The 12500-nt window shown below is 60.5% G+C and overlaps 1 non-coding gene across 1 annotated transcript; it reads right to left on the bottom strand.

The window, feature by feature from the left end:
- Positions 1-1353: 1353 nt before the first annotated feature.
- Positions 1354-3168, bottom strand: LOC142792522 (small subunit ribosomal RNA). Its single transcript, XR_012890991.1, has one exon. It is a non-coding gene; the product is annotated as a small subunit ribosomal RNA (ribosomal RNA).
- Between the last annotated feature and the right edge of the window lie 9332 nt (positions 3169-12500).

Genomic DNA, 12500 nt, shown 5'->3' with positions numbered 1-12500 from the left:
TCCTCGGGCGGCCGCCTCCCGGCCTCCGTGGAGCGCGGGATGCACGGTCCCATCGACAAGCCTCTCCCGTTTTTACCGTGGCGTCGCGGTTCACCACGGCGGGCGGGTCGGTCTCCTCCGCATAAAAAGGGGGACCCCCGCTTTTTGTTCCACGAAATCGCACAAGCTTTTTTCGCATCCACGGTTTGCCACCGCACACCAAAATGCCGATCCGGCTGCCTACTTTAGCCAACAGGTGGAGCCAGGCGCGCCGTACTTGCGCGGCACTTCCCACGTCCACCGAAGTCGGTGCCAAGGACCACTTTCGGCGCCGGAGCCGCGTACGAGCCTACTCGAGGCGGAAGAACGAAGCCAGCAAGGGCCTGGCCGCAAGTGCGTTCAATTGTCGGGACGTCCAAGTCCCTCGTTCTTCCGTGCTTCCTCTTTCGGCAAGTCGTTGCGGCACCTTCCCAAAGCGCGCAGACCCGCTAATCGCGACGAGCGCGACGTGGCCGTGCCGCCTTTCCCTCGGCAGCAAGCAAAACGCCTGGCAACGTCGACGCTCCCCTAACCGCGATCTCGCACCGTGTTTCGTGTGGCGAATTCAAAAGCCGGCCGGCGCTGCTGCAACCATTACGGTCGGTACGCATACGCCGCGGAGGGCGGGACGGTCATCGGAGCGTGCGGTTCCTCCATCGAGTACTGCGCACCTCGGCCGTCGCATCGCCGTGCCATGACCGGCCGCGCGTCAACGCGAACCGGTGCCAGCGAGATCCCTCGCCTGCAAGAACCGACCGGCAGCCTCCGTCACCCGAGGACGCGGAGGCGCTTGCCGCGGACGGCGGGACGGTATGCACTGGTGCACAGCGGACCCGTCACATCGCCAGTTCCTTGACCGACCGCCGACGCTTGTGCCGTTCCTCTCGTACTTGGCAGTCGCCGCGCGATTGTCGGGTCTCGTTCTTGCACGCTCGAACGGTCGGGAGGGCACTCGGCTGGCGTTTCGGGAACGCGCAGCCTCGCCTTCTACCGACGTAACCACGACTCGCCGTTCGCGCTCCGCCGCTCCTGTTTACAGTACTAGGCGGTCCCGCAGCGGTCGGGTCGCGCATTTCGAGCGCTTCGAGCCACGGTGCAGTGGCGGGTCGAAAGCCGACCTATGAGTGCGTTGCGCCGTTTGTACCCGCGTCCGCCACCTGGCCGACCGTCCAAGGTCGCGGTGTTGGCGTCCGCTGGGCGCAACAATTTGTCACGGGGTGCCGCTCCACATTCAGGCAGCCCCGTGGGGAAAAGCCGACCCCGCGTCCAAACGGGGTCAGCGGCAGAAAGTGTCGGGCGCAGACGCAGCTGAGGCGCTCACCCTTCACAATCCGTTAATGATCCTTCCGCAGGTTCACCTACGGAAACCTTGTTACGACTTTTACTTCCTCTAAATGATCAAGTTTGGTCATCTTTCCAACAGACCGGCGCAACCGAAAGGCCGCGCCGGACATCGGTCCGAAGACCTCACTAAATCATTCAATCGGTAGTAGCGACGGGCGGTGTGTACAAAGGGCAGGGACGTAATCAACGCGAGCTTATGACTCGCGCTTACTGGGAATTCCTCGTTCAAGGGGAACAATTGCAAGCCCCTATCCCAATCACGAAAGAAGTTCCACGGGTTACCCAGTCTTTTCAGACAGGGATAAAGACACGCTGCTTCCTTCAGTGTAGCGCGCGTGCGGCCCCGGACATCTAAGGGCATCACAGACCTGTTATTGCTCTGTTTCGTGCGGCTAGGAGCCGCTTGTCCCTCTAAGAAGGTTGTAAGGTGCTGGGAACCCCGCACCTATTTAATAGGCTAGAGTCTCGTTCGTTATCGGAATTAACCAGACAAATCGCTCCACCAACTAAGAACGGCCATGCACCACCATCCACCGAATCAAGAAAGAGCTCTCAATCTGTCAATCCTCCCAGTGTCCGGGCCGGGTAAGTTTTCCCGTGTTGAGTCAAATTAAGCCGCAGGCTCCACTCCTGGTGGTGCCCTTCCGTCAATTCCTTTAAGTTTCAGCTTTGCAACCATACTTCCCCCGGAACCCAAATACTTTGGTTTCCCGGAAGCTGCCCGCCGAGTCATTTGAGTAACTCAGGCGGATCGCTGGTTGGCATCGTTTATGGTCAGAACTAGGGCGGTATCTGATCGCCTTCGAACCTCTGACTTTCGTTCTTGATCAATGAAAACATTCTTGGCAAATGCTTTCGCAGTAGTTCGTCTTGCGACGGTCCAAGAATTTCACCTCTAGCGCCGCAATACGAATGCCCCCGTCCGTCCCTCTTAATCATTACCTCGTATTCCAAAAACCAACAGAACAGAAACGAGGTCTTGTTCTATTATTCCATGCAAGTTTATTCAGGCGACTCGCCTGCGTTGAGCACTCTAATTTTTTCAAAGTAAAAGCACCGGCCATCTCGAGGCACACAATGAAGTGCACCAAGAAAGAACCGGCATGATGTTCAGTCCGAGCCGTCGCATCGGGTAGATGCACTACTCGTCTGGAACTGAGATCCAACTACGAGCTTTTTAACCGCAGCAGCTTTAGTATACGCTATTGGAGCTGGAATTACCGCGGCTGCTGGCACCAGACTTGCCCTCCAATTGATCCTCGTTAAAGGATTTAGAGTGTACTCATTTCAATTACGGGGCCTCAAAAGAGTCCCGTATTGTTATTTTTCGTCACTACCTCCCCGTGCCGGGAGTGGGTAATTTGCGCGCCTGCTGCCTTCCTTGGATGTGGTAGCCGTTTCTCAGGCTCCCTCTCCGGAATCGAACCCTGATTCTCCGTTACCCGTAACAACCATGGTAAGCAAGTAACCTACCATCGAAAGTTGATAAGGCAGACACTTGAAAGAAACGTCGCCGGCTCGTGGCCATGCGATCAGCACAAAGTTATCCAGAGTCACCACACAATACGGGCCGAAACCCGATCGATCTTGGTCTAATAAAAGCACCCGTTACCCAAAGGGCTCCAGGCTCACTGCATGTATTAGCTCTAGAATTGCCACAGTTATCCAAGTAGGAAGAAACGATCTAAGGAACCATAACTGATTTAATGAGCCATTCGCGGTTTCGCCTTATTTCGGCATGTACTTAGACATGCATGGCTTAATCTTTGAGACAAGCATATGATTACTGGCAGGATCAACCAGGTAATCGTTCGACTGCGCGTCCGTCCTCGCCCTCGGCGGGCCGGACGCAGTCTGTGTGCGGCGGAGGCCACCTTCAGGCGCCCCAACACGCTTATTTTGCACTCCGAGATGACGGCGTTCGAGCTCGCTACGGCACAACCTTCCCGAAAGACGAGTGGGAGCCGTGCGGCAAGAAGCACGTTCATGCTCGCTCTTTTTCGTTGCATCGACTCGGTCGCGCCGTGCGGGTTGCCCAAGCCCGCTGCACTGTCGGTGGACCGGCCGGAACTAGCAACGGAGCCGAGACTGCAAAGCCGCCAGACGACGGGTCACGCCCGCGTCTTCGGCGCTTTCGCATCTGAATCGCCCGAGGACGACACGGAACACACCTCGATATCGTGGTAAAACGGCACCGTCCGACAACCAGCCCCTAACGCATCAAGCGGATGAGGCTGCAGACGACTGCCGTGGATTCCCCTGGAGCAGACCCGAGGACACGCTTGACGAGGCCGAAGCCCGCCGCATATCAGACACCCGGTCGCTTTCGCGTACGCCGCTCACGAGAACCCCCACATAATAGCAGCGATAAGTACCCAGACCTCCTTGGGCCCTAATACGAGCGTACTCGAGAAAATTTCACCGCGGGTGTGCCCCGAAACGTGTGGCATGTTGAGCGTGCCACAAGTCTACGTCGCTCTCAAACCCGCCGAGGTCGTAGAATTTGCGACCCTACTCACGAAATTCCCACCGAGGATACGGCCGCAAACGTACCGCACCTTGGGTAGGCCACGAGTTTGTGCAACACTACGCTGACGGCACAGCACCGAGGTCGTGCGCGCACGCACGGGAAAATTCCGCCGCGGTTTCTGCCGAAAACGTGAGGCACCACGACTCTCCGCAAGTTCGCGTCGACTGCGAAAGACCGAAGTCGTGAACGACGTGTCCGCTACTCGCCGCCGACACGCTGGACACCAAACGTACAACGACTCGACGGCGTCGTAGAGGCCCACGACGCGGTTTTCCTTAACGACGTCTCGGCGTGGCACCGACAGGTTAGAACGGCCGACCAACGTTCCCTGTCCGCCGTTCGGCTCAGTCGAAGGGCTCGGCGACTTCGGCAACGCTGCGAAGCCGCACGGTGACGCACGCCATGTCCCCATTTTTTTTTTTCTTTCTGCGTCTGCCGGGGTGCCCCTATAATAGCAGCGATAAGCACCCAGACCGCCGTGGGTCGCTCGCCCCGGCTGACGTGGTTTTTCGTACTCCTGCGGCGGTCGCCGTCAAGCACGTCCAAATACGCTACTTTCGTGGGCGCATTCACGCTCTTTCGCTTCGCCGGAGTGCCAGCACTCACTCTGCCAAAAACGGCGAACATCCGAGCGGCGGTTCCCACTTTTGCGTCGGCGTCGCAAACCCCACCCCGGCAGACGAGGTTTGCCGTACTCGTGCGACGGTGGCCGGCGGGCACGTCGAAAGACGCCGATATCGTGCGCGAATTGGCGCACCTTGGCTTCACCGGAGTGCCGCCACTGACTCCTCCAAAAACGGCGAAGATCCGAGCGGCGCTTCCCACTTTCGCATCGGCGTCCCGAACTCCGCCCCGGCTGACGCGGTTTACCGTACTCGTGCGACGGTCGCCGGCGAGCACGTGGAAAGACGCCGATATCGTGCCCGAATCGGCTCCGTTCGGCTTCGCCGGAGTGCCAGCACTGGCTCGGCGAAAGACGACGAACATCCGAGCGACGGTTCTCACTATTGCGTACGCGTCGCAAACCCCGCCCCGGCAGACGCACTTTGCCGTACTCGTGCGACGGTCGCCGGCGAGCACGTAGAAAGACGCCGATATCGTGCCGGAATCGGCCCCGTTTGGCTTCGCCGGAGTGCCAGCACTCACTCGGCCACAAACGGCGAACATCCGAGCGGCGGTTCCCACTTAGCCGTCGGCGTCCCGAACTCCGCCCCGGCAGACGCGGTTGCCGAGCTCGTGCGACTAGCGACCGCGAAGCCGTCTCGCGACGCCGCTTTCGTGCGCGGCTCCCACTGCGACCTGGGTCACCCGAGGTCGACGAGCAAAAAAGAATGTCGAAAAAAATTTTTTTTTTTTTTTGCGTCTGCCGGGGTGCCCCTATAATAGCAGCGATAAGCACCCAGACCGCCATGGGTCGCTCGCCCCGGCTGACGTGGTTTTTCGTTTTCCTGCGGTGGTCGTCGTCAAGCACGTCCAAACACGCCACTTTCGTGGGCGCATTCGCGCTCTTTCGCTTCGCCGGAGTGCCAGCACTCACTCTGCCAAAAACGGCGAACATCCGAGCGGCGGTTCCCACTTTTGCGTCGGCGTCGCAAACCCCGCCCCGGCAGACGAGGTTTGCCGTACTCGTGTGACGGTGGCCGGCGGGCACGTCGAAAGACGCCGATATCGTGCGCGAATTGGCGCACCTTGGCTTCACCGGAGTGCCGCCACTGACTCCTCCAAAAACGGCGAAGATCCGAGCGGCGCTTCCCACTTTCGCATCGGCGTCCCGAACTCCGCCCCGGCTGACGCGGTTTACCGTACTCGTGCGACGGTCGCCGGCGAGCACGTGGAAAGACGCCGATATCGTGCCCGAATCGGCTCCGTTCGGCTTCGCCGGATTGCCAGCACTGGCTCGGCGAAAGACGACGAACATCCGAGCGACGGTTCTCACTATTGCGTACGCGTCGCAAACCCCGCCCCGGCAGACGCACTTTGCCGTACTCGTGCGACGGTCGCCGGCGAGCACGTAGAAAGACGCCGATATCGTGCCGGAATCGGCCCCGTTTGGCTTCGCCGGAGTGCCAGCACTCACTCGGCCACAAACGGCGAACATCCGAGCGGCGGTTCCCACTTAGCCGTCGGCGTCCCGAACTCCGCCCCGGCAGACGCGGTTGCCGAGCTCGTGCGACTAGCGACCGCGAAGCCGTCTCGCGACGCCGCTTTCGTGCGCGGCTCCCACTGCGACCTGGGTCACCCGAGGTCGACGAGCAAAAAAGAATGTCGAAAAAAATTTTTTTTTTTTTTTTGCGTCTGCCGGGGTGCCCCTATAATAGCAGCGATAAGCACCCAGACCGCCATGGGTCGCTCGCCCCGGCTGACGTGGTTTTTCGTTTTCCTGCGGTGGTCGTCGTCAAGCACGTCCAAACACGCCACTTTCGTGGGCGCATTCGCGCTCTTTCGCTTCGCCGGAGTGCCAGCACTCACTCTGCCAAAAACGGCGAACATCCTAGTGGCGGTTCCCACTTTTGCGTCGGCGTCGCCAACCCCGCCCCGGCATACGCGGTTTGCCGTACTCGTGCGGCGGTGGCCGGCGGGCACGTCGAAAGACACCGATATCGTGCGCGAGTCGATGCTTCTTGGTCTCGCAGGAGGGCCGCCACTCACTCCTGCAAAAACGGCGAAGATCCGAGCGGCGCTTCCCACTTTTTCGTCGGCGTCGCAAACCTCGCCCCGGCAGACGCGCTTTGCCGTACTCGTGCGACGGTCGCCGGCGAGCACGTCGAAATACGCCGATATCGTGCCCGAATCGGCCCCGTTTCGCTTCGCCGGAGTGCCAGCACTCGCTCGGCCAAAGACGACGAACATCCGAGCGACGGTTCCCACTATTGCGTACGCGTCGCGAACCCCGCCCCGGCAGACGCGGTTTGCCGTACTCGTGCGGCGGTGGCCGGCGGGCACGTCGAAAGACGCCGATATCGTGCACGAATTGGCGCTCCTTGGCTTCACCGGAGTGCCAGCACTCACTCGGCCAAAAACGGCGAACATCCGAGCAGCGGTACCCACTTAGCCGTCGGCATCCCGAACTCCGCGCCGGCTGACGCGGTTGCCGAGCTCGTGCGACTAGCGACCGCGAACGCGTCTCGCGACGCCGCTTTCGTGCGCGGCTCCCATTGCGACCTGGGTTACCCGAGCTCGACCAGCAAAAAAGAAGGTCGAAAATTTTTTTTTTTTTCTGCGTCTGCCGGGGTGCCCCTATAATAGCAGCGATAAGCACCCAGACCGCCGTGTGTCGCTCGCCCCGGCTGACGTGGTTTTTCGTACTCCTGCAGCGGTCGCCGTCACGCACGTCCAAATACGCCACTTTCGTGGGCGCATTCGCGCTCTTTCGCGTCGCCGGAGTGCCAGCACTCACTCTGCCAAAAACGGCCAACATCCGAGCGGCGGTTCCCACTTTTGCGTCGGCGTCGTAAACCCCGCCCCGGCAGACGCGGTTTGCCCTACTCGTGCGACGGTCGCCGGCGAGCGCGTCGAAAGACGCCGATATCGTGCGCTAATTGGCGCTCCTTGGCTTCTCCGGAGTGCCGCCACTCACTCCTCCAAAAACGGCGAAGATCCGAGCGGCGTTCTCCACTTTCGCATCGGCGTCCCGAACTCCGCCCGGGCTGACGCGGTTTACCGTACTCGTGCGACGGTCGCCGGCGGGCACGTCGAAAGACGCCGATATCGTGCCGTAATCGGCCCCGTTTGGCTTCGCCCGTGTGCCAGCACTCACTCGGCCAAAAACGGCGAACATCCGAGCAGCGTTTCCCACTTTCGCATCGGCGTCCCGAAGCCCGCCCCGGCAGACGCGGTTTGCCCTACTCGAGCGACGGTCGCCGGCGATCACGTCGAAAGGCGCCGAATTCGTGCACGAATCGATGCTTCTTGGTCTCGCAGGAGGGCCGCCACTCACTCCTGCAAAAACGGCGAAGATCCGAGTTGCGCTTCCCACTTTTTCGTCGGCGTCCCGAACTACGCCCCGGCTGACGCGGTTTACCGTACTCGTGCGACGGTCGCCGGCGGGCACTTCAAAATACGCCGATTTCGTGGGCGCATTCACGCTGTTTCGCTTCCCCGGAGTGCCAACACTCACTCTGCCGAAAGCGGCGATCATCCGAGCGGCGGTTCCCACTTTTGCGTCGGCTTCGCAAACGGCGCCCCGGCAGACGCGCTCGTGCGACGTACTCGTGCGACGGTCGCCGGCGAGCACGTCGAAAGACGCCGATATCGTGCTCGAATCGACCCCGTTTCGCTTCGCCGGAGTGCTGCCAGTCACGGCGCAGAAAACGGCGAACAAGTGTTTTTTTTTTTTTTTTTCCTAGAATTTGTGTTATAGAAGGCACATTTGATATCGGACGATAATTTTCAACTTTATCACGCGCACCGATTTTCGTGTAGAGGTTTGCAAGTTTATGGGAATTTCTCCACTTGGAATAATGCGATTTAGTAGTACTACGAGAACTTCATGGATGTACTCAAGGGTACGGGGCAAGTCAGTTACGTCAACACCTGCAGATTTTTTACACTTCAAACTGAAAATTGTTGGTTGTGAGTCCTCGTGTGATATTAAAGGCCGATTCGCTAACACATAGAACAAAGAAAGAAAGGAAGAAAAAACGCCCGCGCTCGCTCAAGAAACCTGGGTTCGCAACAAGTGGCAACAACAAGCAACCGAGCGAGTGCGCCAAAACCCGTGGCGGCCGAACAAACGCGAAGTCCCAACCGCGTCAGCCGGGGCGGCACGGGACAGGAAAAATCACTTCAGCCGGGGCGGCGGGGCACCGAATAAACCTCGTCACCTCGTCGCAGGATAAAAGAGGAAACAAAAAGTCTAAACAGCGTCTGCTGGAGCGAATGCGTAATAAAACAACAACAACAACAAAAAAAAAAAACACCCGCGCTCAAGAAGTCTGCAATCACCACAAAAGGCGACTGTGACCGAGCAGCGTCAGCCGGGGCCGTGCGGAAACGGAAAAACCGCGACTACCGGGGCGTCGAGGCACCGAAAAATCCACTTCAGCCGCGGCGAAAAAAAAAAACAAAAAGAAAGACGGAGGGGGGGGGGGGGAACCACGTCTGCCGGGGCGAAGGAAAAAAAAAAAACGCGTCTGCCGGGGCGAGCCCGGGTGCGGCACCACCGGGAAAACTGTGGCAAACAGACATGGCGATCGAGTGAGTGGGCCGCCAGCCAGGCTCAGCCAAAAAGTGCAAAGTCCGAACTGCGTCAGCCGGGGCGGCAAAAACCACGTCAGCCGGGGCGGCGCAAAAAACCGCGTCTGCCGGGGCGGCACGAAACCGCGTCAGCCGGGGCGGCGCGAAAACTGCGTCAGCCGGGGCGAAAGAAAAAAAAAAAAAAAACGCGTCTGCCGGGGCGAGCCCGGGTGCGGCACCACCGGGAAAACTGTGGCAAACAGACATGGCGATCGAGTGAGTGGGCCGCCAGCCAGGCACAGCCGAAAAGTGCAAAGTCCGAACCGTGTCAGCCGGGGCGGCAAAAAACCGCGTCAGCCGGGGCGGCGCAAAAAACCGCGTCTGCCGGGGCGGCACGAAACCGCGTCAGCCGGGGCGGCGCGAAAACTGCGTCAGCCGGGGCGAGCCCGGGTGCGGCACCACCGGGAAAACTGTGGCAAACAGACATGGCGATCGAGTGAGTGGGCCGCCAGCCAGGCTCAGCCAAAAAGTGCCAAGTCCGAACTGCGTCAGCCGGGGCGGCAAAAAACCGCGTCAGCCGGGGCGGCGCAAAAAACCGCGTCTGCCGGGGCGGCGCGAAAACCGCGCCTGCCGGGGCGGCGCGAAAACTGCGTCAGCCGGGGCGAAAGAAAAAAAAAACGCGTCTGCCGGGGCGAGCCCGGGTGCGGCACCACCGGGAAAACTGTGGCAAACAGACATGGCGATCGAGTGAGTGGGCCGCCAGCAAGGCTCAGCCAAAAAGTGCTAAGTCCGAACTGCGTCAGCTGGGGCGGCAAAAAACCGCGTCTGCCGGGGCGGCACGAAACCGCGTCAGCCGGGGCGGCGCGAAAACCGCGTCTGCCGGGGCGGCACGAAACCGCGTCAGCCGGGGCGGCGCGAAAACTGCGTCAGCCGGGGCGAGCCCGGGTGCGGCACCACCGGGAAAACTGTGGCAAACAGACATGGCGATCGAGTGAGTGGGCCGCCAGCCAGGCACAGCCGAAAAGTGCTAAGTCCGAACTGCGTCAGCCGGGGCGGCAAAAACCGCGTCAGCCGGGGCGGCGCGAAAACCGCGTCTGCCGGGGCGGCACGAAACCGCGTCAGCCGGGGCGGCGCGAAAACTGCGTCAGCCGGGGCGAGCCCGGGTGCGGCACCACCGGGAAAACTGTGGCTAACAGACATGGCGATCGAGTGAGTGGGCCACCAGCCAGGCTCAGCCAAAAAGTGCTAAGTCCGAACTGCGTCAGCCGGGGCGGCAAAAACCGCGTCAGCCGGGGCGGCGCAAAAAACCGCGTCTGCCGGGGCGGCACGAAACCGCGTCAGCCGGGGCGGCGCGAAAACTGCGTCAGCCGGGGCGAAAGAAAAAAAAAAAACGCGTCTGCCGGGGCGAGCCCGGGTGCGGCACCACCGGGAAAACTGTGGCAAACAGACATGGCGATCGAGTGAGTGGGCCGCCAGCCAGGCACAGCCGAAAAGTGCCAAGTCCGAACTGCGTCAGCCGGGGCGGCAAAAAACCGCGTCAGCCGGGGCGGCGCAAAAAACCGCGTCTGCCGGGGCGGCACGAAACCGCGTCAGCCGGGGCGGCGCGAAAACTGCGTCAGCCGGGGCGAGCCCGGGTGCGGCACCACCGGGAAAACTGTGGCAAACAGACATGGCGATCGAGTGAGTGGGCCGCCAGCCAGGCTCAGCCAAAAAGTGCCAAGTCCGAACTGCGTCAGCCGGGGCGGCGCAAAAAACCGCGTCTGCCGGGGCGGCGCGAAAACCGCGTCTGCCGGGGCGGCGCGAAAACTGCGTCAGCCGGGGCGAAAGAAAAAAAAAACGCGTCTGCCGGGGCGAGCCCGGGTGCGGCACCACCGGGAAAACTGTGGCAAACAGACATGGCGATCGAGTGAGTGGGCCGCCAGCAAGGCTCAGCCAAAAAGTGCCAAGTCCGAACTGCGTCAGCCGGGGCGGCAAAAAACCGCGTCTGCCGGGGCGGCACGAAACCGCGTCAGCCGGGGCGGCGCGAAAACCGCGTCTGCCGGGGCGGCACGAAACCGCGTCAGCCGGGGCGAGCCCGGGTGCGGCACCACCGGGAAAACTGTGGCAAACAGACATGGCGATCGAGTGAGTGGGCCGCCAGCCAGGCACAGCCGAAAAGTGCTAAGTCCGAACTGCGTCAGCCGGGGCGGCAAAAACCGCGTCAGCCGGGGCGGCGCAAAAACCGCGTCTGCCGGGGCGAATGCAAAAAAAACAAAGAAAAAAGCCCGCGCTTAATCAAAAGAAAACAAAGAAAAAAGCTTGCGCTTAATCAAAAGAAAACAAACAAAAAAAGTTCGCGCTTAAGCCTGGCGGTGGAACCACCGGGGCAAACAGACCTGGCGATCGAGTGAGTGGGCCGCCAGCCGGGGTGAGCCAAAAAGTGCAAAGTCGGAACCGCGTCAGCCGGGGCGGCGCGAAAACCGCGTCAGCCGGGGCGGCGCAAAAACTGCGTCAGCCGGGGCGGCACGGAAAAACGAAAACCGCGTCAGCCGGGGCGGCACGGAAAAACGAAAACCACGTCAGCCGGGGCGACATCAAAATGAGGAAAAAAAAAAAAACTGCCTTAGGACACCTGCGTACACTTTCATGCGTTTGGGCATATCTCTCTGTAACACGCGCGCCCCTCGTTACGCGCGGCACTCTGTTTTCTCCGACACCCATATTTCGGCGGCATGTGGCACGCGCGCCCGTCCCTACGCACGGCACACCGCAGTGCTTTCTCGATATTTTTCTTTTCCTCCAACACCGTCATCTATAGGCTTTTAGTGACCTGTTGCTCGTGGCAAAAGTTCGCTAGCTCTGACACCTCTTGCATGCGCACCGTTTTTGCGCACGGTGCTATGCCGCAAAGCACGGCAGTCGCATGCGTTTCTCTCAGGCACCTCTTTTTTGACACAACGCTGTGGTGCTTAGAAACACACCCGCCGCTTTTGCGCACAGAACTCCACCGTACAGCACGGTAGTCACGTTTGTTCCACACGAACAGCAGTGTGCATCGTGCTACGACACTTTGAAAGCTTTTTCTTCCGAGTCTCGACCGCGCTGTTCCTTTCGTACTTGGCGCGGTTTTGGGACCAGCTTTGTTTTAAACCCCTACTGCGCGCCGTTCCTTTCGTACTTGGCGCGGTTCAGGGTTTGTTTCGAGCCCTTAGCCGCGCTGTTCCCTCCGTACTTGGCGCGGTTTAGGGTCGAGCTTTGTCTCGAGCCCTCTCCGCGCCGTTCCTTCCGTACTTGGCGCGGTTTAGGGTTTGTTTCGAGCCCTTAGCCGCGCTGTTCCCTCCGTACTTGGCGCGGTTTAGGGTTTGTTTCGAGCCCTTAGCCGCGCTGTTCCCTCCGTACTTGGCGCGGTTTAGGGTCGAGCTTTGTCTCGAGCCCTCTCCGCGCCGTTCCTTCC

This window comes from Rhipicephalus microplus, unplaced genomic scaffold (genome assembly GCF_043290135.1).
Source record: "Rhipicephalus microplus isolate Deutch F79 unplaced genomic scaffold, USDA_Rmic scaffold_224, whole genome shotgun sequence".
NCBI lineage: Eukaryota > Metazoa > Arthropoda > Arachnida > Ixodida > Ixodidae > Rhipicephalus > Rhipicephalus microplus.
The sequence above is the reverse complement of the archived record's forward strand: the minus strand, read 5'-3'. Positions and strand labels throughout refer to the sequence as shown.